This window comes from Pseudophryne corroboree, chromosome 4 (assembly GCF_028390025.1).
Source record: "Pseudophryne corroboree isolate aPseCor3 chromosome 4, aPseCor3.hap2, whole genome shotgun sequence".
In the NCBI taxonomy this organism is placed as follows: domain Eukaryota; kingdom Metazoa; phylum Chordata; class Amphibia; order Anura; family Myobatrachidae; genus Pseudophryne; species Pseudophryne corroboree.
The window spans coordinates 863,090,965-863,118,158 of NC_086447.1; the positions used below are offsets into that span (position 1 = coordinate 863,090,965).

General features: G+C 46.2%; 1 protein-coding gene and 1 long non-coding RNA gene across 4 annotated transcripts in view; one reads left to right on the forward strand and one right to left on the reverse strand.

The window, feature by feature from the left end:
* KCNK12 (potassium two pore domain channel subfamily K member 12) overlaps positions 1-27,194 on the forward strand; it is a 307,031-nt gene that overhangs the window by 26,422 nt on the left and 253,415 nt on the right. The window lies entirely within an intron of this gene.
* On the reverse strand, positions 4,355-26,070 carry LOC134911845 (uncharacterized). 2 transcript variants are annotated; one of them, XR_010176892.1, is made up of 3 exons: positions 25,944-26,070; positions 5,668-5,798; positions 4,355-5,002 (listed from the first exon to the last, which is right to left on the reverse strand). It is a non-coding gene; the product is annotated as an uncharacterized LOC134911845 (long non-coding RNA). The 2 variants fall into 2 exon arrangements; XR_010176894.1 differs by lacking the exon at positions 5,668-5,798.

The window sequence follows — 27,194 nt, forward strand, 5'->3', positions numbered from 1 at the left end:
TGACTTTTGGCATGTCCTAAGTATGCTATATTTTGCTATACTGTATCTCATGCTCTCAGTTATGAAACAGTACAATATTACACTATTGTTATCTTAGTTTGTCTTAGTGGAATATTATCTCCTGGCATGACGAGGCATGACGAGGCACTAGCAGTTCAACTGTCATGACGAGGCACTAGCAGTTCAACAAACACTAATCTACTGAGGAAGCCATGTAAAGACAAAGAGCCTATCTGCCGATCCTCCACAAATATGCTGTATTAAGCGTACTTCTGGAGCGCATATAAATATATAAAGGTTTATGATATATCAACCTTCACTAAACACGCTACACATTTAGGCACTTGGGGCGGGATGTAATGAAGTCCGAATTCGTCGGCCGTGCGAGATGCCGGAACTCGGAATTTTTTTAAAGGGGCAATCATGTACAAGGCATGGTTTATTCTTGTACATGATTGCCCCTTTAAAAAAAAGTCTGAGTTTGGCTGGTATCCCTCACGACCGCCAAACTCGGACTTTATTATATTCCACCCCTGATATTCACACCCTTCCAAATTACCTCACTGACCTACACTGACCTACCTTGTTCACTGCGGAACATCCTGCCACCAACATTGATTTTTCAGATGCATAAGTTTTTCTCTCATTATATTCTTACAGTGGGCCTAATTCAAGGTTGATTGCAAAACAACATTTACTCTAAAGGGCAAAACCATGTGCACTGCAGGTGGGGCAGATGTAACATGTGCAGAGAGAGTTAGATTTGGGTGGGGTGTGTTTAAACTGAAATCTAAATTGCAGTGTAAAAATAAAGCAGCCAGTATTTACCCTGCACAGTAACAAAATAACCCACCCAGATCTAACTCTCTGCACATGTTACATCTGCCACACCTGCAGTGCACATGGTTTTGCCCATAAGGGGAAAATGTTATTTTGCAATCAACCTTGACTTAGGCCCAGTATGCACTATTCTCTGCACTATTCTATCTGAAACACTCTCAGAGATAGCCCCTAATTGATAATCAGCACTAGGCTCTAGAGACTGTTTGTAGTGAAAAACCTACCAGTGCCTGCTAACTGTAGTGGGTTTAAAGCATTTTTTTCAGCGGGTTAGCGGTATAGAAACCAATGGACATCGAATGCAGTTTTCAAATGCCAATCAAAAGCAATGCTTCGTAAATGCTGTATCTTGAAGTGCAAAACTGCCTGCAATGCTCATCCATTTTGTAATTGACAGCAAAACCAACTCTTATGCTACTTTCAGATATATGACTAAAACCCAGGTTTTTTTGCATGTTAACCCAGGACTGGCTTAAGTCTGAAAGGGTCTACCAGGTTGAGAGTCCCGGGGCCACGTCCCTGCTTGCTAAGAGGGTTTTTATCAGGACTTGCAACCCGAGTAAACAACATGGCTTAGGTCTGAAAAGTGCGACCGGGTCTTGATGACCCAAGAAATGCTTAAAAGAAAATGATTGCCAGGGACAGTAGCGCTTGGAGATCATCTCCAAGCCCCCACTGTATGCTGGAAGACCCGGCACCATGGAAGACCCAGGTGAAGGGGGACAACCCGGGAATAATCCGGGTTGTTGTCAATGTATGAAAGGAGTAGCCCAGGCTTCAACCCGTGATCTGTGATCCGGGTAGAAGCCTTAAGGGGGGTACACACATGGGAGGTCATTCCGAGTTGTTCGCTCGTCGCCGATTTCTGCTATACTGCGATTAGTCGCTTACTGCGCATGCGCAAGGTTCGCAGAGCGCATGCACTTAGTTATTTTACACAAAAGTTAGGTATTTTACTCACGGCATAACAAAGCTTTTTCATCGCTGTGCTGATCGTAGTGTGATTGACAGGAAATGGGTGTTTCTGGGCGGAAACTGGCCGTTTTATGGGAGTGTGCGGAAAAACGCAGGCGTTAGAGTTGCAAAACGCAGGAGTGGCTGAAGAAATGGGGGAGTGGTTGGGCAAACGCTGGGTGTGTTTGTGACGTCAAACCAGGAACGAAAAGGACTGAGCTGGTCGCAATGGCTGAGTAAGTCTGGAGCTACTCAGAAACTGCTAAGAAATTTCTATTCGCAATTCTGCTAATCTTTCGTTCGCAATTCTGCTAAGCTAAGATACACTCCCAGAGGGCGGCGGCTTAGCGTGTGCAATGCTGCTAAAATCTGCTAGCGAGCGAACAACTCGGAATCACCCCCATGGAGCGATGATCACTTAATTTCTAAACAATCTGACTAGTAAGAACACATCGCTCCGTGTGTATAGGTGGCGGAGACAGCGATGCGCGGTCCTGCGCGTCGCTATCGCCGGTGCTAGATTGGCCTGCATGCAGGCATACACTAGCAGGTTGCTCATTTCACCGCTGGGTGAAATGAGTGCTCCCCCTTCCCTCCCTGCCCGTCCATCCCCCCTCGCTCAGCACACATCACGCTGTGCTGAGCGGGGGAGAGATGTGTGCTGAGCGGTCTGTGATAGATCGCTCAGCACACATCTCCACACATCTCCCCGTCAGTACGGCCCTTTACTCTTAGTGGTTTTCATTTTTGTTTTTACATTTTTATTTTTCAGTTTGAGTATGTATAATTTTATCCATGCCAATATTTGCATTTTTATTTCTGCAACATTTCTCTATGTCTAAATCAATTTTTTCATGGTGCCCCCGCTTATGCTTACTGTGCTGTCCTTTTCCTCTTAGACCCTCACCCTTCCTTCTCGACAACATCCATGAAGACTGCACCTACACACACCCCCCACCTCCCCATATGACACCGTGTGGGGCTTCACACATCGCCTATAATCATAATACAGGAACATCACAGATATTCCTATGCACCTCTAAATCTGCAATGTATGGAGTTGCAAAACGGTCAATATGCAGACACCTCATGGAACTTGCCAGAGCTATAGCACCTGGAGAAACTATGCTTGCCGAGCAGCTCCGCCCCCAGTCACTCTGCACGGCCACCCTGCATACAGGCAGTCTCCTTGAGACATGACCACACACCCTTGTCATGCGCACTACATTTGCTGGGCTGATTTACACCCTTGTTGCTAGATATACCGTTTGACTGTATAGCTCTCTTGGAATCTATATTTAATTGTGATATCTTTAATGCCTCGTTATATGCATCTTTACAAGGGCCCTCATTCCGAGTTGATCGGTCGCAAGGCGAATTTAGCAGAGTTACACACGCTAAGCCGCCGCCTACTGGGAGTGAATCTTAGCTTCTTAAAATTGCGACCGATGTATTCGCAATATTGCGATTACTAACTACTTAGCAGTTTCAGAGTAGCTCCAGACTTACTCTGCCTGTGCGATCAGTTCAGTGCTTGTCGTTCCTGGTTGACGTCACAAACACACCAAGCGTTCGCCCAGGCACTCCCACCGTTTCCCCGGCCACTCCTGCGTTTTTTCCGGAAACGGTAGCGTTTTCAGCCACACGCCCCTGAAACGCCGTGTTTCCGCCCAGTAACACCCATTTCCTGTCAATCACATTACGATCGCCGGAGCGAAGAAAAAGCCGTGAGTAAAATTACTTTCTTCATAGTAAAGTTACTTGGCGCAGTCGCAGTGCGAACATTGCGCATGCGTACTAAGCGGATTTTCACTGCGATGCGATGAAAAATACCGAGCGAACAACTCGGAATGAGGGCCAATAGTTTTTTTTTATGTGTTTAGTTATGGGTTTGTTGTAATTTAGTAAAAGTTACCAGGCATGAGCTATGTCCAGCATAATCCACATTTCACACAGCTCCGTGGAATGATTATATAATTCCTCTGTTATATAAGGTGCTGGTGTTATTTGCATCAGTCAGTTCATATTCTGAGCAGAGGTGACAGACCAGAACAGAACAGAGCGAACACAAAGCAACACACAGACATCGCTTTTACCACTATCATTAAAATGCCAGGTGCAACTGTAAATTCCCTTCATTTTCTGGTACGTTTTTATACCCAGAAATTGTAAGCTCGCTGCAAAGAGACAGCAGCATACCATAAAGTCATCAGTGCTATGTTCTTTATCTTTCTATGCTGTCTCTGAAATTAAATCTCATTTAGCACTAGCTTTTGTCCCTGGAGTTACCGTTTTTTTTTCTGTCTCTTTCTTTCCTCCTGTGTTTCTTTCCTCTTTTTTTCTCAGCCCCTGCCCCCTTCATTTTTTACTCCTCCCTTCTTTCTCCCTCTTACACTCAGGGGTGGAATTAGGGGTCACGTATATATAGAAATTCGTGACAATACATACGAGTGAGCACATCAAGTAATGGTAACCTGGTAATTCACCATATCTTTCTGGGATACTCAATAACACAATTTCTCATATAGTGGTCCCAGAAAAAAAGGAATAAAAGTGCATATAGTGAAGCACAGTTTTTTTTTATTTTACAGACAGCAATAAAAACACATAAAATAAATTGACAGCATGGTAATCCTTAAATATTCCAACAATAGGAAATTTCCAGCTTCTAGTGAGAAGTGTCAGCCGGCAGCTCTTAGGAGCATGTATGATGTTACACCCGGGTAAGCTGCATGTCTCATTCACCATCCACCAGGTACCCCAAGATAGACACCGAATCTCCTCCAAAGTATGTCAACATGTTTCAACCCTATGAGGCAGGTTTTTTTCAAGGCAAAGTGTCCGGTGTATGCTGTCCGTGTCCCACAACTTCCTTTTTAAACATCCTGCGTCCAGTCCTCAAGCGGCCATACATCAAGCGACTACAAGTCCGGTGAGACCTTGCCGCGTCCCGCCGCTCCTCATTCAATTTCCTGTTACATATATCCGTCCGGCTCCCTGTTGCCGATACATCATATCCGGTAGCCATAGCAACCATCTGGCTTCCTATTGTCGATACGTCCTATCCGGTAACCAAAGCAACCCATTTTGTGTATAGACAGACTCCGTTTGTATCTGTGGTGCTTATCCATAATTTTAGATTGACAGCATCCACGGATGTATATTGCACAAGTCCCAATTTTCATAATTTCCATAATTTTGTAATTTCCTAGTAGAATGTAAAAAAACAATAATAAAAACACATGATTAATATACAGTACATAGTAATCTAAAAACATATTACACCACAAGATAGGGAATTTCACATCACATATATCCCTTAAAGTGACTTCGTACTTAAAAAGTGCCTGTGATAAAGTGCCAAGTGCAATGAAACCAAATAGAAGTGCAAAACTATAAAAACCATTTCAAGTACGAAATGAACCCCCATGGTTTCAGCGTTCCTAGCTCGTAAATGGCCTTCATTTCAGTTTTTGCTAACTGGGTGGAAAGGTCTCTCTGACGCCAATGACCTTTCACCCACTGAATGCCCACAAACCTTCTTATGCCTGATGGACATTTGTTATGACACATTCTGAAGTAATCCCTAGACCCCTCTAATATTTCTCAAGTGCTCGCTATTATTTTGTAAATATTCAGGAATCATTTAGGACTCCAGTGTCTAAGAACAACTCCAGACCACTCACCCAAAGGACCATCGATCGAGGGGCTAGAGATTGGAAAGATAGGAAGACAGGGACAGGTCTAGGAATGATCTACCTACACAAAGGAGGGGTAGAGAATATTTAAGATGGGAAACCCCTCCAAGACTCAATGGAACATATGCTGAAAGACGCGACCAGGCTCTGACTTATGGGAGAAATCGATACTCACTCTTGGAAAGAAGGGATAGTATCCCACCTTCTTTTTTAGGTCAGGAAGGGAATCCCCGCAGTTTAAGGTAGTTAGAAGAGGGTATAGAGATGCCAAACAAAATAGGAAACTAAGAAAGAGATTAAGAAAACCTAAAAGAAAAAAGAAAACAACAATGGAGCGAATTAATGAGGATAAAATAGAAATAGGGAAGAGTACAGAAAGGTAAAAATCTTTAACCTTAGTAGACATATCCTGGCAAAGGAAGAGATCTCAGTCCTTGAAAAAGGCTTAAAATATGCCCCTTCAATTCCCCTCAATAAGTTTTCCACTTTTATAGACCTCAATAAATTTATTAGGAAATTAACCCTTAAAAGATTTTTTTTGAGTAAAGAACATGTGGAAATAGCAGTACCGGAATTAAAGTCCACTCCATTTAAACCAAAATCGGTCTTCAATCCGACATACATGAAAGGACATTTTCTAGATACCTATTTTGAATTGGTGCACCAAGAGATAAAAGAATTACCCACCAAAAAAAATCACCATAACTTGTCTTGGAAGGAGAGACAGGCATTGAAAACTTTAAAAGAAAATACAGAACTCATCATAAAACCCGCCGATAAGGGCGGAGGGGTGGTGGTGTTAGACAGACAGATGTATTGTATGAAGAAGAGATATTGAGACAATTGGGAGACCAGGCAACATATGTTAAATTAAGAATGGTCCCTACCCATAAAATTCTGGAAAAATTACAGGAGTTATTAAATAAATATTTAAGACACAATATTTTGGAAGAAAGGGTATATAAATTCCTATTTAATGAAGATCCAGCTACTCCGGTGATGTATGTGTTACCAAAGATACACAAGGACCCACATAGACCACCAGGTAGGCCTATTGTGTTGGGAATAAATTTGGTTACCTCTAATTTGTCTGAATACATAGACTTCCACTTACAACCCCTAGTAATGAAAAATCGATCTCATTTAAAGGACACCACTGATTTTTTTACATTTGTTAACAACCATAGAATGGGATGATACTCTAATTATTGTATGGATAGATATCTGATAACAGGCGCTTAACAGGGTTAGTTTTTCTAAGCAGCTGTATATAGGAGATAGTCACTCTCCACGAATAAAGGAAATTATAATGAAAAACATCGCTCAATTCTAAACCATAAATTTAGATACACATGTGAACAGAGCTTTCAAGGTTCTATAACACTTTTAATATTTAAAAAAAAAAACAAATTATAAAATCACATTATAACTGATATAACAATCACAAGTGAATAAAGAATTAAAACCATCACAGATAATGGAGTGCATATGTTAGATATCCTTAAGTCCCCTTCTGTGGTCTATTTGTATGGGCTCACTAAGTAGTCCTGTACATGATGTAAACCAGGCCTAAGTGTGACCAAAAGGCCAATGATGATAGTTCCAGACGTGGGTATAGTTACCGTTCCTGAGGTAATTTCCAGGGTAAGTTCCAATTAGCGTTAATCCAAATGTAGAGCAGCAGGATTCAGCACATTTTGAGGAGTCCCTTAACCATCATGACTTGGACCATGCACAATATAGATAAAACATCATAGGTTATCCAGGTAGAAATGATAGAACCTTGAAAGCTCTGTTCACATGTGTATCTAAATTCATGGTTTAGAATTGTGCGCTGTTTTTCATTGTGATACTCTAATTATGGTGACAGCTGATGTACGGTCGCTGTATACGGTGATCAGTCACCAAGATTGTATTAAAGCGGTAGTTGTGGCACTAATAAACAGTGATATGGAACTAGGTTTACAGGAATTTATTTTAGAAGGATTTCAATTCAATAGTAGATTAAATGCTTCTGAAAAAATCCAAGTGCATTTACAAAAAGGGCACCAAATTTGAGCGCAACACTGGTGAGGAGTGCTTTACCCAGTGGTGTAACTACTGCCCCCGCAGTCCTCGCGGTGGCTTGGGGGCGAGGGGCTGCGGGGGCGCCACTGATTTACAGCAGACTGACAAGCGGACGAGCGTCCGCATGTCAGTCTGCAGTCTCCTTCCCTCTGCCGCTTGTTGGAGGGACACGGAGGGACAGCGCGCCTCCCTGTGTCCCTCCTGCTGCATCATCTCCGGCGGCCGCGGGTCTAATAGGGGGAAGTGCCGTCCGTGAGCTCTAATTGGCTCACGAACCGGCACTTCCCCCTATTAGACCCGCGGCCGCCGGAGATGATGCAGCAGGAGGGACACAGGAGAAACGAGCTGTGCCCTCCGTGTCCCTCCAAAAAGCGACGGCGGGGGGGGGTAAATATCTCGCACTGGGGGCATATATGGCACGGGGGGGAGGGAGGAATATCTGGCACTGGGGCATTTCTGGCACTGGGGGGAATATCTGGCACTGGGGGCATATCTGGCACTGGGGGGGGGTATCTGGCACTGGGGCATATATGGCACTGGGGGGGAATATCTGGCACTGGGGGCATATATGGCACGGGGGGGGGGGGAGGAATATCTGGCACTGGGGGCATATCTGGCACTGGGGGGGGGGTATCTGGCACTGGGGCATATATGGCACTGGGGGGGAAAATCTGGCACTGGGGGCATATATGGCACGGGGGGGGAGGGAGGAATATCTGGCACTGGGGCATTTCTGGCACTGGGGGGAATATCTGGCACTGGGGGCATATCAGGCACTGGGGGGGTATCTGGCACTGGGGCATATATGGCACTGGGGGGGAATATCTGGCACTGGGGGCATATATGGCACTGGGGGGAATATCTGGCACAGGGGGGGGATATCTGGCACTGGGGCATATATGGCACTGGGGGGAATATCTGGCACTGGGGGGAATATCTGGCACTGGGGGGGGATATCTGGCACTGGGGGGGAATATCTGGCACTGGGGGGGATATCTGGCACTGGGGGCATATATGGCACTGGGGGGGATATCTGGCACTGGGGGCATATATGGCACGGGGGGAATATCTGGCACTGGGGGGGAATATCTGGCACTGGGCTCATATATGGCACGGGGGGAATATCTGGCACTGGGGGGGAATATCTGGCACTGGGGGCATATTTGGCACTGGGGGGGAATATATGGCACTGGGGGCATATCTGGCACTGGGGGCATATGTGGCACTGGGGGGGAATATCTGGCACTGGGGGCATATGTGGCACTGGGGGGGTATATGTGTACCTGGCACATGGGGACGACGACTATATTTGGCACTGGGGCATGTAAGTACCTGGCACCGTGGGGGAATATCTGGCACTGGGGACATATGTGGCACTGGGAGCACAGCCCTAGCAACAAGGACTACCTCCTAGCAACGAGCATGACACCCAGTGCATGAAACACCTGGCAACGAGCATGACACCCAGTGCATGAAACACCTGGCAACGAGCATGACACCCAGTGCATGAAACCCCTGGCAACGAGCATGACACCCTGAGCATGAAAACCCCTGGCACCGTGCATGGAACCAAGAGCATGAAACCCCTGGCAACGAGCATGACACCCAGTGCATGAAACCCCTGACAACGAGCAGGTAATTGAAAAGTAATTAGAAGCCTTACTGTAGGACTTAATGTGTAATGGGCATTACGGTGTGTGGCATAATGTATCACGGACATTGCGGTGTGTGTCATAATGTGTCACAGGCATTACGGTGTATGGTATACTATATCGCGGGCATTGTGATATGTGGTATAATGTCTCAGGGTCATTGCAGTGTGTGGCATAATGTATCACGGACATTGCGGTGTGTGTCATAATGTGTCAGGCATTACGATATGTGGTATACTATATCACGGGCATTTTGGTATGTGGTATAATGTCTCAGGGTCATTGCAGTGTGGCATAATACATAACGGGCATTGCGATGTGTGGCATAGGGTATAACGGGCAGGGCATTGCGGTATGTGTCACAGGCATTACAGTGTATGGTATACTATATCACGGGCATTGTGGTATAATGTCTCAAGGTCATTGCAGTGTGTGGCATAATGTGTCACAGGCATTGTATGTGCTATAATGTATCGGGCATTGCAGTGTGTGGCATAATGTATCACGGACATTGCGGTGTGTGTCATAATGTGTCACAGACATGTATCAGGGGCATTGCAGTGTGTAGCATAATGTATAACGGGCATTGCGATTCCTGTCATAATGTGTCACAGGCATTACGGTGTGTGGCATAATGTGTCACAGACATTACGGTGTGTGGCATAATGTGTCGGGGGCATTACAGTGTGTGCATATTGTGTCGTGCATTATTGTGTGCGGCATAATGTCTAAGGGCCATTGCAGTATGTGGCATAATGTATACTGGGCATTACTATAAGGAGGAAAAATGACAAATAATGTAAGGGGCATGAATCAGGATTATTATTTTTTCTGTGGTGGCCAACGTATGGGCGTGCAGGTTGCAAAACTGGGGTATAAGGTAGTCTTTTCCTGCAATACCACGCCCCTTTATGCGAAACCACGCCCACTCCAACAAAACCACGCCCCTTCTTGCTCCCAATTATGGAGCATGAAGGGGGGGGGGGGGGCGCCGAAGAAATTTTTGGCTTGGGGGAGAAAAATTTCTAGTTACGCCACTGGCTTTACCCCCCACAAAATCACTCCCTACCGTCAAATCGAAGGGGTTCTTTCGATGCTGTATGTGTATCGGTTGCCGTACCATAAAAAGTGATGGAAAAAGTAAAACTAGCAAATTAATGATTAATGGAAAAAAGTTCTGTATTAAGGAGTTTCTTACTTGCAACACTAAAAACGTTGTGTGCAATTGAATGTGCTTGTGGCCTGTGTTATATAGGATGAACATCCAGGCCCCTCAAAGTGGGAATTAGCGAGCACTTGAGAAATATTAGAGCGGGTCTAGAGATGCATGCACTATCGGATCACTTCAGAATGTGTCACAACAAATGTCCATCAGGCATAAGAAGGTTTGTGGGCATTCAGTGGCAGAAAGGTCATTGGCATCAGAGAGACATTTCCACCCAGTTAGCAAAAAACGAAATGAAGGCCATTTAGGAACTAGGAACGCTAAATCCAGGGGTGCTCAATTCGGACTTTGAGGTGAAATGGTTTTTATAGTTTTGTACTTCTATTTGGTTTCATTGCACATGGCACTTTATCACAAGATAAATAGAGCATCTCATGCAATCCACCTTATCCATGATTAAGTGCTGAGGCATGAAACGCGTTGGACCGTGTGACCGGAAGTACGTCATTGCCGCGACCGGAAGTGCTGCAAAAACCCGCAACTCGGCCGTGAAGACTGTGAGGCAGAAGTTTGGAAACCAGCCACGGGAACTAGAAATTACCAACACAGCAAGGTACAGATAGGGACAGTTTAGCCCATTACTACCTGCTGAGGATATCCCACAAGGCAGTTATATGGAATCCAAATTCACTCATTAAAAAATCCGGACACTCATCTTATCAACTCAAAAAAGAGCTGTAAACATACTGGTATCTTCCCCTCCCCCCTCCCCTTCCCTTTCCACTCATAGCGCTTTGATATAACTTGTATTATTTAATTTGGAATCAAAATCAAAGCAGCTTACATATACAGGCGCAGATCTGGGAATTTTTTAAACCCCACTTTATCACAAGCACTTTTTAAGTATGAAGTCACTTTAAGGGATATATGTGACGTGAAATTCTCTATCTTGTGATGTAATATGTTTTTAGATTACTATGTATATTAAACATGTGTTTTTATTATTGTTTTTTTACATTCCGGTACAAAATTACGGAAATTATGAAAATTGGGACTTGTGCAATATACATCCATGGATGCTGTCAATCTAAAATTATGGATAAGCACCACAGATACAGACGGAGTCTGTCTATACACAAAACGGGTTGCTATGGTTACCGGATATGATGTGTCGGCATTAGGGAGCCAGACGGTTGCTATGGCTACCGGATATGACATATCGGCAACAGGGAGCCGGACGGATGCTATGTGACAGGAAACTGAATGAAGAGCGGCGTGACGTGGTAAGGGCTCACGGGACTTGTAGATGCTTGATGTATGGGAGCCACCTGCACTTGCCGCTGGGGGATTGGCCGCGGGATGTTTAAGAAGGAAGTTGTGGGACACGGACAGCATACACCGGACACTTTGTCTTGAAATAGACCTGTTGCATAGGGTCGAAACGCATTGACATACTTCGGAGGAGATTCGGTGTCTATGTTGGGGTACTTGGCGGACGGTGAATGAGACATGCAACTTACCCGAGTATAACATCATACATGCTCCTACGAACTGCTGGCTGACAGTTCTCACCAGAAGCTGGTAATTTCCTATTGTTGGAACATTTAAGGATCACCATGCTGTTGATTTATTTTATGTGTTTCTACTGATGTGTGTAAAATTAAAAAAACTGTGCTTCACTATATGCACTTTTATTCCTTTTTTTCTGGGACCACTATATGAGAAATTGTGTTATTGAGGATCCCAGAAAGGATATGGGGAATTACCAGGTTACCATTACTTGATGTGCTCACTCGTATGTATTGTCACGAATTTCTATGTATACGTGTATATTGGTGAAGGGTTTTGAGAGTGATCTTTAAGTGACAGAACACATGGCAGAGCAGCTCTTTATACGCACCTGAGAACTTTTCTACTATTTTATTTGCAGGATTTAAGGGTCAGGCCACCCCTTGGTACATTATTTTCTGTCCCCCCATCCAATTACTGCCCCCTTTTTTTCGCTGCCAGTCCAGATGCCTCAAGACCGCCAAAACAGCCCAACCTCACCCCACTTTCACCTCCCGGACCACAATTTGCTGTCCATTCTCCCACTGCCATCAGTTAAAATATAATATTTAAAAAATATGTTGCAATGATGAACAAAAAAAATAATCTGGCCACATCAGCCTGATGTGCTGCCCCCCAGCAAGTGCTGCCCCTAGACATGTGCCTCACAAGCTTAGTGGGAAATCCACCACTGCTTACACTATCTCTCTCTTCTGACGATATCTTCCCAATCTATATTTTCCCTGTGTCCCGCCTGCCTATCAATCTCTCTCCCTCTCTGTGTCTCTTTCCTAGCCCTGTCTCTTCTCCCCTCTGTCTTCCTTCATATTTTTAAAATCAGCAGTTCACCTGTTCCTCCCCTGCACAGACTGTCTTCATCCAGTTGCTGCACTAACCAGACTGCCATTTGCAGGGGCATATCGAGGGCGGTTCCAGAGGAGCGCAAACTCCAGGCGCCGAAATCGCCAGAGGGCGTCGGCGGATGCTGGAGCTGCAGGGATGATGATCAGCGTATCGGTGTGTACTGAAGCTGCAGGGATGGTGATCAGCATAGCTGCAGGTCCCAGAGCTGCAGGAAGGGTGAGACGCAGAGCGGTGGGTCTCGTGAGTAGTGGAGCGGTGGGTGAGATACACACACTCTCACTCTCTCCTGGCTAGTGTATATGGGGCTACCTGGCATAAAGTGTATATAGGGCTACCTGGCATAAAGTGTATGTATGGGGATACCTGGTGTAATATTTATATATGAGTACCTGGCGTAATGTGTATATGGGGCTACCTGGTGTAATGTGTATATGGCTCTACCTGGCGTAATGGGTTTATGGGGCTACCTGGCATAATGTGTTTATGGGGTTACCTGACATAACGTGTATATGGTCTACCTGTCGTAATGTGCATAATGGGCTACCTGGAGTAATGTGTATATGGGCTACCTGGCCTAATGTGTATAAGGGGCTCTACTGAGGTGTAATGTGTGTAAGGGGCTCCACCATGGCATAATTCAGGTTGCCGCTGCAGGGAAGGTGATGGAGCTGGGGTCTGAGGAAAGTGAGGGCTGAGGATGGTGATGGGGCTGGGAATGGTGATGGGGCTGTGGCTGAGGAAGGTTAGGGGGCTGTGGCTGAGGAAGGGGATGGGCTGGGAGCTGAGGAAGGTGATGAATCTAGGGGCTGAGGAAGGTGATGAAGCTAGTGGCTGAGGAAGGTGATGAAGCTAGTAGCTGTGGAAGGTGATGAAGCTAGGGGCTGTGGAAGGTGATGAAGCTGGAGGCTGAGGAAGGTGATGGAGGCTGTGGCTGAGGAAGATGAGGGGCTGGAAGCTGAGGATGGTGATGTGTCTGGGGGCTGAGGAAGGTGAAGGGGGCTATGGCTGAAGAAAGTGATGGGGATGTGTTTATGTATATATGGGAGGGGGGGGCGCCATGGCATGAGCTTGCGCCGGGTGCTATGGATACAAGCTACACCTCTGGCCATTAGGCAAGTGCACATCATACACTCTGATACCAGTGATGTATATGGGGAACCATATCTATTGCAGTAAACCTCTGAAAATGTAAGTTTTTGGAGGATTAACCTCATTTTTAAAATTGATACATAATAAACTATGACTATTGCCTGATTATCCCAGGTATTTACTTTACTCATACTTTACCTAAGTGTGAGAGAGACTTCAGCGTTTTTCCTGAAACCAGGCCAAGTGGGAGCAACACTGTGGCCAGATGTGTTCTAGGAGCCCTAGGGAGGAGGTGGCACCTTTAGTAAGTGGAGAAAGAGGGTTTTAATAGCCCATGCTGCCCTGATGTTGACCAGAGGCTTGGGGCACTAAGAGAGTCTTTCCAAAAAAACACAGTATTTATATTTAACTCCTCTTCAGAGGGAACAATGTCTTATGAGGCACTTATGTAAAATAGGGGCAAGGAGAAGGACCTGTTTTACAGTTTAAAGATCAGGGAAAGGGCTGCCCGTCAGAACAGCCGCCAGGACGCGTCCCCACTCCTTTCATAGCAGTGATACTGTATACCAAAGGGATTTTTTGAGGCATGTGCAAAAAATAAAATTAAATATAGTAAAGGATTACTTAAACCTTACAATGTTATCATTATTGAAATTAATTCATCATAGTCTTAGATATAAGATGAGAGACAATCTATCAAGGGAGAGTGAGCCAATTTAATTATACAATTTATTAATGTAATACAAAATATACGACTCCTTATTCATTGCCAATAGCAATCTCTAAACTGAACTATAAATCTCATTCCCATGTTCTCAGAGTCCTCTTACCATTTTTAGAAACATGATTCATGTTTGTATTTAAAGGGACATCGTAAAAATGAGCTTGAAAAAAAATGTAAATAGAATTTAACATTTAAAGGCTACTAAACTTACAGGGATACAACAGCATCTATTGGCGGTCACCCATCTGTGAGATTATGAAAATGCGTCTTAATACACGTTCCCTTGTGTACATCTGTGCAGCCAAATGAGACTGAGGGGGTGATTCAGATCTGATCGCTGCTGTTTTTGCACACTGGGCAGTCAGCGAGAGACTGCGCATGTGTATACACCACAGTGCGCACGCGCGTCCGCAAACAACAACAGGCATCGCCAGGGCCGTCTTAATAGCAGGGTAGGCCCCTGGGCACAGCAATGCACTGGGGCTCCTACCCATCCTGCAGCGGTAGGGGTGGGAAGTGCTATCAGCGGCAGCCTTTATGTCCCGCGGGCGGTAGGGGGTGTTCTATCTTCCGCTCAGCATGTAGGACCTAGAGCAGTAATTTCTGCTAATTGCTCTTTTACTGCACAGATGGTGGGATATGGGGCGGGAGGGAGAACACTAAACTGTAGAAGGGGGCATTGGTTGTATGAAGTGGCCCTGGTACATGACTTACAGGGTGGTAGGGCAGGGTTTAATACACAGGGGAGGGGTGGATTCTGGAGTAGGCTTAATATTCATCATTTTCCGGTGGGAGGGCAGCTTGCTTGATAGCAGATATCTCCAGTTCCTGGAAATAGATTTCTTAGCTTTCAATGGGATAAATCACTAGAGAGTCACAACTTTCAGGAGGTACTGGGGACTTGGGGATAAGACTTCAGGAGCCAGAGCAATCCACCAACGAATATATAAAACTGCATACCATGAATGTTGAGCTGGAGCAGGGACCAGCTGCTGGAAGGCTGATATATCTGGGTCTGGGCACAATAGAGTCAAGCTGCTAGTGTCCACCAAAAGGGGAGAGTCATAGCTTTTGGAGTATACCCTCAGAAAAACTCTAAGTCAGACAAAACCAGAGATATCTGGCTGGGAAGAGCAATTACCAGGCTTGGATAGGGACCACTCAGTGGCGTAAGTTCGTCCCAGTCGCCCGGAGGCATGATAAATGTTGGTGCCCCCCTACATATACACACACATACCATATGTAACTATCCGGCACTCAGGGTGAACAGTAGTAGCGTGCTCAGGTACCTTTCCCAATAGCAATATAGATACACATAAAAAGTGGACGCACTCCAAGTCAGTCATTACAATAAAAACAGATACCAATATATCTTTATAGTACACCTACAGTGCTCCCTCACCCGCCAGCACGTCTCCATGGAGATGCTTTGGCGCAGCGGTGTGCCGATATATATAAAAAACACACAAACACCTCATTCACTTAAAAGCACACACGCCTCTTTCACTTTAACACACAAACGCCTTTCACTTAAAACACACACATGCCTCTTTCACTCACACACACATGCCTCCTTCACTTAAAAACACACACACGCTGCTTTCACTTAAACACATACATGACTCACACACACACACACACACACACACACGCCTCTCACACACACACACACGCCTCACACACACACACGCGCCTCACACACACGCGCCTCACACACGCGCCTCACACACACACACACACATTCAGAAATGGACACCCCTCCATATATTTGTAAGGTAGCGTGTACCCAGACCAGGTGTGTGCTCTGTACATAGGTGGTCATTCCGAGTTGATCGCAGCCAGCAACTTTTAGCTGCTGCTGCGATCAATAGTCCCCGCCTATGGGGGAGTGTATTTTAGCTTAGCAGGGCTGCGATCACTTGTGCAGCCCTGCTAAGCTAAAAAAATTTCAAGCAGAAATAGACTTACATTGTGCAATGGATCCAGTGATGATGGGCCTAGCTTTGACGTCACACCTCCACCCTCCATTGTCCTGGGCACGCCTGCGTTTTACTCACCACTCCACGAAAACGGTCTCCAAAGGTCCGGATCCGCCCTGCCACGCCTCCTTCCTGTCAATCTTCTTAGCGGTCGCCTCTGCGACCGCTTCCGTCGGTAGGCGAGACGTAGCCCGGCGACCTCTGTCGCCAGGCAACGTCGCGCACAGCGTCCACCACGCATGCGCATAACGCACCAGTTCGCACCGAAGCGAGAAACCACTGCGTGCGAACAGGTCGAAATGACCCCCATAGTCCTGTAGAAATGCTCAAATGCTTCCTTTAATCCTTGCCTCTCACACACATGCCTCTCACTTACACATGCCTCACACACACACGCCTCTCACTTACACACACGCATGCCTCTCACACACATGCCTCTCACTTATACACACACGCCTCTCACACACACACACACACACACACACACACCTCACTTACACACACACACGCCTCTCACTTACACACACATGCCTCTCACACACATGCCTCTCACTTACACACACTTACATACACACATGCCTCTCACTTACACACACATGCCTCTCACTTACACATGCCTCTCACACACACACATGCCTCTCACACATGCATCTCACTTACACACACACACACACACACACACACACGGGCGTAAGTTAATGCCAGACGCCCAGAGGCGAAAAAGTTTATACATACATACATACATACACACACACACACACAGCCACATTGACACACACACTGTCCCCATCCTGACACTCTCCTCCGTCAGTTACCTCTTCTCACCACTGCCAGGCAGCTGGAGTGTCAGCAAGCAGGAGAAGGGCAGCTTCACTGTGGTGCAGCAGCTGGCCAGACTCGGTATCATCATTCGGGAGCCGGTCAGCCGCACTTGTCAGGGGGCCGGAGCCGGGCTGTCATGCGGGAGACCGCAGCCGAACAGTCGCGCTGTCAGAGGCAATTGAGAAGGTGCCCCCTTCACTGTTGGAACCCGGCGGCAACCGACTCCATTGCCTCTCAGACTTCCGCCACTGCACACACACACACATATGCCTCTCAATTATATACACACATGCCTCTTTTACTTGAACACACAACTTTCCTTAAAAACACACACACACACACACCTCACTTAAAAACATGCACACACAAAACACAGTGCTTCAACATTTATCAAAGCCCCCCCTCCAGCACACCCAACTACACCTTCCCCACCACGGTGCAGCTTGAGGCCAGTGCCTACCTTTGGCTATCATCAGCCTGACGAGGAACAGAGAGCTTCACTCGGCTGGCTTGCTTAACTGGAAGGGCCTAGGAGGAGCTGCACTCTGGAGCTCCCCCTAGCGGCAGACAGTTCCAGCTCTCTGTATATACAGGAGGCAGCTTCCGTGTCACGGACACAGCTCCTCCGTCTGTAAGAATCATAGAAAAAAAAAAGTAGCAGCGAGCAATCGTCAGTGGGAGACAGTTGAGGTCAGGAGCCCGGCGGCAGCCGACTCCACTGCCTCCCACAGTTCCGCCCCTGGGACCACTACTTAGAAGTCGGATATCTCTGGTTCCCCAGGGCCGATTTTCATAAATCTGGTACCCCTGGAAAAAGGGGTCCTTGGGAAAGGGCCCATTGAGCCCATACAAAAAGACGGTCCTGGGCATCGCCAGACAGCGCCAGGCTGGTGCGAAAAGTGCAATCGCACAGCCATTCACAAGGTGACTGACAGGAAGAGGCCGTTTATGGGTGGTAATAATGGATTTAGCAATTGCATCTGAAAACTGTGTACACAGTTTGCAGGAGCAATTGCTAAATCCATTATTGCCATTTATTTCTAGGGAGGTATTTGAGGTAACCTCCCCTTTTTTTTTTTAATTTCTGCTGCCCAAAACAGTATAACCCGTACCTGTGAGCACGGAGTGAAACAATCAGGTTGTGTTTGTGGGTGGTAACTGGCCATTTTCTGGGAGTGTCAGGGAAAACGCAGTGCAGCGATTAAGAAAAAAAGGCTAAATGCGCATGCGCTAAGTACTTTCACACAAAACTTTGTAGATTTACACAAGGTCGAGCAATGTTTTTTCATCGCTCGAGTGATCGTACTGTGATTGACAGGAAGTGGGTGTTTCTGGGCGGAAACTGGCCGTTTTCAGGGAGTGTGCTAAAAAACGCAGGCGTGCCAGGTAAAATCGCAGCAAATTATTTAGTAGCAGTTCTGCTAATCTTTCATTCGCACTTCTGCTAAGCTAAGATACACTCCCAGAGGGTGGCGACCTAGCGTTTGCAATGCTGTTAAAGCAGCTAGCGAGCAAACAACTCGGAATGAGGGCCTGTAGGAGCAAGTCCTGGGCTGCGCGCAGACTGCACACAGTGGAAACATTATTCGATGGTGAGTGAGGTGCGAGCGGAATTGCAGCTGGCCGCTGACTGAGGGATTTTTGCAGCTGGCCGCTGACTGAGGGATTTTTGCAGCTCAGCGTACACATGCGATCGCACACTTGCATGGCGAATATACACTCCCCTTGGGTGACGACTATCTAAATGCAGCACAACAAATTTAGCAGCCCAGCGATCAGGTCTGAATTACCCCCTGAGACACCGTAATACAGATTAGTGCCTCCTTATCTCCCCCACCGGTCGCACCATTGAGACTTGCACCAGCCCCATGGCAGACATAGTGGCTCTGTCTGACCATGGCCTGCCTGTGCTTGCGGCTGTGCATCTGTGAACGCAGCCACTTGCAGTGCCACTCCCATAACGCCCACTGAATAGACCATTTTTACATGCACTAGTAGCCACCACCCAATTACCGCCCAGGAACGCCCATCACCTTACCGCAACATATGTGATACCATCTGATCTGCATGCACCTTTCTATAATTAGGGCATAATTCAGACCTGATCGCAGCAGCAGCAGCATTTTTCTCTAATGGGCAAAACCATGTGCACTGCAGGGGGGCAGATATAACGTGCAGAGAGAGTTAGATTTGGGTGGGTTATTTTGTTTCTATGCAGGGTAAATACTAGTGATGAGCGGGTTCGGATCCTCGGGATCCGACCCGCCCGAACTTCACCTTTTTTTTACACGGGTCCGAGCGACTCGGATCCTCCCGCCTTGCTCGGTTAACCCGAGCGCGCCCGAACGTCATCCTCCCGCTGTCGGATTCTCGCGAGATTCGGATTCTATATAAGGAGCCGCGCGTCGCCGCCATTTTCACATGTGCATTGAGATTGATAGGGAGAGGACGTGGCTGGCGTCCTCTCCGTTATATTAGAAAAGAACAGAGTAAACTGAGTGACTTAGTTATGTGGGGAGGATTGGGGACGGGGAGCAGCTGTTAGGGAGTACAGTGCAGGGTTTACCACCAGTGAGTTAGTTTAATCCTTTGTTTCTCTGCCTGAAAAAAAACGCTCCACCATATCTGTGCTCACTCAGTGTGCTGCACTGCTGCATGATATATCTGTGCTGAGTGCACTGCTCACACTGCCTAATTGTGGGGACTGGGGAGCAGTTATAGCAGGAGTACAGTGCACAGTTTTGCTGACAGTGACCACCAGTCCAGTATACGTTTGTCTGCCTGAAAAACACTCCTGTGGTGGCTCTTTTTTTTTTTTCATACTAGTTTAGCAGTCTGCTGACAGTGTCCACCAGGTCCGTTATATACAGTATATTATATATATAAGCAGTACGGTAGGCCACGGCTGTACCTACCTCTGTGTCGTCAGTGCACTCGTCGTCCATAAGTAATATAATACTATACTTACTATCCATCCATCTACATTATTGTATACCTACCTGTGGTGTTTTTTTTTTTCTTCATACTAGTTTAGCAGTCTGCTGACAGTGTCCACCAGGTCCGTTATATACAGTATATTATATATATAAGCAGTACGGTAGGCCACGGCTGTACCTACCTCTGTGTCGTCAGTGCACTCGTCGTCCATAAGTAATATAATACTATACTTACTATCCATCCATCTACATTGTATACCTGTGGTGGCTTTTAGTTGTGCGCATTAAAATATGGAGAACAAAAATGTGGAGGGAAAGATCAAGATCCACTTCCACCTCGTGCTGAAGCTGCTGCCACTAGTCATGGCCGAGACGATGAAATGCCATCAACGTCGTCTGCCAAGGCCGATGCCCAATGTCATAGTACAGAGCATGTAAAATCCAAAACACAAAAGATCAGTAAAAAAATTACCCAAAAATCAAAATTCAAAGCGTCTGAGGAGAAGCGTAAACTTGCCAATATGCCATTTACGACACGGAGTGGCAAGGAATGGCTGAGGCCCTGGCCTATGTTCATGGCTAGTGGTTCAGCTTCACATGAGGATGGAAGCACTCATCCTCTCGCTAGAAAAAAGAAAAGACTTGCGGCAAAAGCACAGCAAAGAACTGTGCGTTCTTCGAAATCACAAATCCCAAAGGAGAGTCCAATTGTGTCGGTTGCGATGCCTGACCTTCCAACACTGGACGGGAAGAGCTTGCGCCTCTTTTTTTCTTTGCGTCATGTGCTGTTTGGGGAGTATTTTTTGGAAGGGCCATCCTGCGTGACACTGCAGTGCCACTCCTAGATGGGCCAGGTGTTTGTGACGGCCACTTGGGTCGCTTAGCTTAGTCACACAACGACTTTGGGGCAGCTCTTTTTTTCTTTGCATCATGTGTTGTTTGGGGACTATTTTTTTAAGTGCCATCCTGTCTGACACTGCAGTGCCACTCCTAGATGGGCCAGGTGTTTGTGTCGGCCACTAGGGTCGCTTAGCTTAGTCGTCACACAGCTACCTCATTGCGCCTCTTTTTTTCTTTGCGTCATGTGCTGTTTGGGGAGTATTTTTTGGAAGAGCCATCCTGCGTGACACTGCAGTGCCACTCCTAGATGGGCCAGGTGTTTGTGTCGGCCACTTGGGTCGCTTAGCTTAGTCACACAACGACTTTGGTGCAGCTCTTTTTTTCTTTGCATCATGTGCTGTTTGGGGACTATTTTTGTAAGTGCCATCCTGCCTGACACTGCAGTGCCACTCCTAGATGGGCCAGGTGTTTGTGTCGGCCACTAGGGTCGCTTAGCTTAGTCGTCACACAGCTACCTCATTGCGCCTTTTTTTCTTTGCGTCATGTGCTGTTTGGGGAGTATTTTTTGGAAGGGCCATCCTGCGTGACACTGCAGTGCCACTCCTAGATGGGCCAGGTGTTTGTGTCGGCCACTTGGGTCGCTTAGCTTAGTCACACAACGACTTTGGTGCAGCTCTTTTTTTCTTTGCATCATGTGCTGTTTGGGGACTATTTTTTTGAAGTGCCATCCTGCCTGACACTGCAGTGCCACTCCTAGATGGGCCAGGTGTTTGTGTCGGCCACTTGTGTCGCTTAGCTTAGCCATCCAGCGACCTCGGTGCAAATTTTAGGACTAAAAATAATATTGTGAGGTGTGAGGTGTTCAGAATAGACTGAAAATGAGTGGAAATTATGGTTATTGAGGTTAATAATACTATGGGATCAAAATGACCCCCACATTCTATGATTTAAGATGTTTTTTAGGGTTTTTTTAAAAAAACACCCGAATCCAAAACACACCCGAATCCGACAAAAAAAATTCGGTGAGGTTTTGCCAAAACGCGTTCGAACCCAAAACACGGCCACGGAACCGGACCCAAAACCAAAACACAAAACCCGAAAAATTTCAGGTGCACATCACTAGTAAATACTGGCTGCTTTATTTTTACACTGCAATTTAGATTTCAGTTTGAACACACCCCACCCAAATCTAACTCTCTCTGCACATGTTATATCTGCCCCACCTGCAATGCACATGGTTTTGCCCATTAGAGAAAAATTTTGCTGCTGCAATCAGGTCTGAATTAGGCCCCTAATTCAGAAATGTACGTAAACCCAATGTATACTTATATCTTCAATGTTTTTAGATCTGCACACGTGCAGATCTGGGGCTGTGATGTCACCTGCAGTGCTCCAAACATTGCAGCATGATTAACCCTAATGTTTCCAGTCTGCACATGCATCCAATGTTTATAGTCTGTTTATGCATCCAATGTTTTCATTCTGCAATGCGTCCGATGTTTTCAGTCTGCTCATGTATCAAAGTTTTCTGTTTACACATTCGTCCGATATCTTCAGTCTGCTCATGCATGCAATGTTTTCAATGTTTTCAGTCTGCTCAAACATCCGATGTTTACAGTCTGCTCATTCATCCAGTGTTTTCAGTTTGCACATGCGTCCGATGTTTTCAGTCTGTGCATGTGTCTGATGTTTCCAATCTACACATGCATTCGATGTTTACAGTCTGCACATGCGTTTGATGTTTTCAGTCTGCACATGCATCCGATGTTTTCAGTCTGCTCATGCATCCAATGTTTTCAGTCTGCCCATGCATCCAAAGTTTTCAGTTTACACATTTGTACAATATTTTCAGTCTGCTCAAACATCCGATGTTTACAGTGTTTTCAGTCTGCACATGCGTCTGATGTTTTCAGTCTGTGCATGTGTCTGATGTTTCCAATCTGCACATGCATTCGATGTTTTCAGTCTGCATATGTGTTTGATGTTTTCAGTCTGCACACGAATCCGATGTTTTCAGTTTCCTCGTGCATCCAATGTTTTCAGTCTGATCGTGCATCCAATGTTTTCAGTCTGCTCATTCATCCAATGTTTTCAGTCTTCTCATGTGTACAATGTTTTCAGTCTGTGCATGAGTCCAATACACACTGCGCATGTATCCCGATGGATTACGATCAAATCCGCAGAGCAAAAATTACACGCAGATACAGATGGAGCCATGTTTATCTTGGCATTTAATAGGATTAACTTCAGTCAGACTTAATCCCCTTCTGTAATGACTTAATCCCCTGCTGTATTGTTCTCTCTGTATTGTATTGCAGCTGAGAACAATAGATGAAGGGTTTATGCTAATAAACTATGGTGTGCCTAGGCGCAGCAAAGAAGCCAAGATAAATGTGGCTCCATCTGTAGATACAATTTTGGTTGCTGTTTCTGGGTGGTAACGAGGGGGGGAGCTAGCCAGGTGCCAACGTGGCACAGTCAGTGACTTTGTCCAAAGATGCAGTTGCACTGACACCGGCCGCCATAGGGTAGTACCTGTGGATACGGAAAACCACTGCTGCCAATGGGCATATAAGTAGGCTGAGACTCAGTCGCCAAATTTGCATAAAGACGCAGATGCCTCTCGCCTAAAAAGGCCCCGCTGCAACTGCGTCCATCTCTAAATCAGTCCCAAGATGTGCTAATGCCTCAGTGACATCACTAGTTCCTAATTATTTGATTTGTTGGATATTGGATCTTTGGGCAAATTGGGGTTACACTTATTTTTACAGGTATCCTACAAATAAAACTAATTCTTGCAAAGTTCCTTATCACAGGATTGTATATGCATGGTGCAGGACTTACTGCAGTGAATGATGAACCAGGTCTAAGAGCTGAACTGTATATGGAGAATTTGACAGAGGCCTGTGTTACAGCAGCTATAACTCATGTAGCACGCTTTGTGTGGAATTGCTAGTCTTTTTATCACCTCCTTGTGCAGTACATCATATAACTACCCAGCACACAGCAGCTGTAGCATCTATAACATACAGTATGCTCATGCTGTCAGTGACTCGGTCTGTGATCGCCGGCAGCCCCTCACAGCTCACCAAAGGGCTTCCAAGGACAATGCACATTGACCAGAGCTGGATTAAGGCATCAGGGGGCCCGGGGTACTTAAGACAGGGGGGCCCTAAGGTGTAAATGTAAAATTCTAATACATACATATATATACACGCTGTATCATTTGAACTAAGGGGAGTATCGGGTAGTATGGGTTAATTACCTATTTCATATATTCATATACACACACATATATATTACACATATATACATATATACACATATATACATACATATGGGTTGGTCTGATATGCCGGCGGTATCCCAATGATGAAAATCCTGATAGGGACAAGGTAAGTATATTTACCTTTCCCCAATGCCCCGCTAACCCTTCCTTCCCGCAGTCTAAAGCTAACCCTCCCCCACCTCTGCAGCCTAACCATAACCATCCCCAGGTGTGCCTAAACCTAACCTTCCCTTCACGCAGCCTAAACCTAAACACACACCCCCACCCGCAGCCTAACCATAACTCTCCCCGGGGGTGCCTAAACTAAACCTAACCTCCCCGAAGCCTAAACCTAGCCACCCCTCCTCAGCCTGACCCTAACGCCTCCCCCCACCACCATAGATTACTCGTTCAGGTTTCCAGTGGTTGGGGTTCCGAGCACTGCCAGGATCCTGACCTGATCCATTACATATATATATATATATATATATATACACACACACACACACACACACACACACACTGGAAAGTTGACAGGCACTCCCTTACCATAAGTTAATTGACCAGGTGCCATCCAACAATAATAGAACTTCTGAAGCACAGGTAACGACATTCACAGGTCCTGCGAGACCCTGTCCTTTAGAAGTGATAGATAGATAGATAGATAGATAGATAGATAGATAGATAGATAGATAGATAGATAGATAGATAGATAGATAAAATTCAGAGCCTGACTTAAAATTTAAAGCATAACTTAAAAAAAAAAAAAATCCTGACTTACAAACATAAGAGGAGAGTGTGAATGTGCCTCTCCTTCTCTGCAGTGCACCCCGCCAGCACTAATCCCCACGCTGCCAGGGAACTTCCATCCTGAGGCTGCAGCTTGACTTACGCTTATTGGGCAGCTGCAGGGGCAAACGCAGGCTTTACTGGGGGGGTTTCCATGTTGCACACATATGCACATTGCGCACACACACACACACACACACACACACACACACACACACACACACACACACACATTGTACACCATGCTTACTGAATTTCTAGCTGCCCAGACACATACGTTGTACACCACATATATACACATTGTACACACAGCACCACAGACATAAACATTGCACACACATACATAGCACACCACACACACATATTGCACACACAGTATACCCCAAACAAACATAGCACACCATACTCCTACACATTGCACATACACATATACATAGCACACTATACATGTACATAGTACACCACACACACATACACATTGCACACACAGCACACCACACATACATTGCACACAAATACATAGCACACCACACACACATATACATAGCACAGCATATACAGATATTCTCACCATGTGCATTGCACACATGCATACATAGTACCACATACACAGTAACCACATAGCACACATACAAAATAAAGCTGTCACCATTTATTAAAGATCGCCTCCCACTCTCCCCCATTCCCCTTCCACCGCGAGACACACACCTGTCTCCACATGGCAGAGCGGCTCCGGAAGACACAACCCCGGGTCAGCAGGTCTCACACTGGAACTGCCTAGGAGGGGCTGACGCTGCAGCTCCCCCTACAGTCAGCTATCCTCTTTGTCAGTGTGATGAGCAGGCAGCTGCGCGTTCCTGACACAGCTGCCTGCGCTCTACATTATCTCGTACCATTCCGTCCCCCAAAAGAATCATCAGTGAGGATGGATCGGCGGGTCGGCCCCTGCGTGCGCGGCGCTGAGCCATCGCTCACTCGCTCAGTAATCTCTGCAGTGGACAGGGGAGCGCAATGCCCCGTAGTGCAGTGCCGCTGATCAGATCGGATTAGAGATCTGATCTCCGGCGAGTGGAGGGGGGCCCTTTTCTGACAGGGGGGCCCGGGGTACTTACCCCCGGAACCCCCCTGTTAATCCGGCTCTGACATTGACTCATTCGCTGTCTGTCAGTTTTGCGTAAAGCTAGAGGAAGGAAGTCTGCAACCTGCTGCTGCCTCTGTACACTTACAGTACACATTATAAAGATAACGCCTGGAAGAGACTGATGTTGTCTCTCCTTGGACTAAGGGGAACATTTACTAAGCAGTGATAAGAGCAGAGAAGTGAGCCAGTGGAGAAATTTCCCCATCAACCAATCAGCAGCTCTGTATCATTTTATAGTATGCAAATTATAGATGTTACATCAGTGCTGATTGGTTGCCATGGGCAATTTCTCCACTGGCTCACTTCTCCGCTCTTATCACTGCTTAGTAAATGTCCCCCTAAATTTACTAAGTGGCGGGATCTGTGTCATTTAAAAACTGCTAGATAGGCGGTAGTTTCCATGTCTAATTAGGAGTATTTTAAAGCGCCAGTTGTGGTGTCTAAACCAACGTTCTATGGCGGTTTCTAAATGGTCTATCTTGAAATAACTGCGGAAAAGAAGCTATTCTATTCACCAATGGAAAATACCCCTACCCCCCCCCCCTCCCCCCCCCCCCCCCCCCCCCCGAAAAAAAAAATTAATGACCAACCCTGGACTTCTCATCTTGGGCTGGTATTGGGCTGGAAAATAGAAGGAAAAACAACGTGGGGATACCACTATTTCCAATAACCAGCACAGGCTGAAGCAGTCACGGGGAATAATGCTGTAGCAGGGAGACCTATAGCATAGTGTCCCCCACCATACCGTTAAACAGAGGGATCACACTAGTTCTCTCCATCCCCCCCAGTACCAGGGATCAGTGGAATCGAGCAGTGGA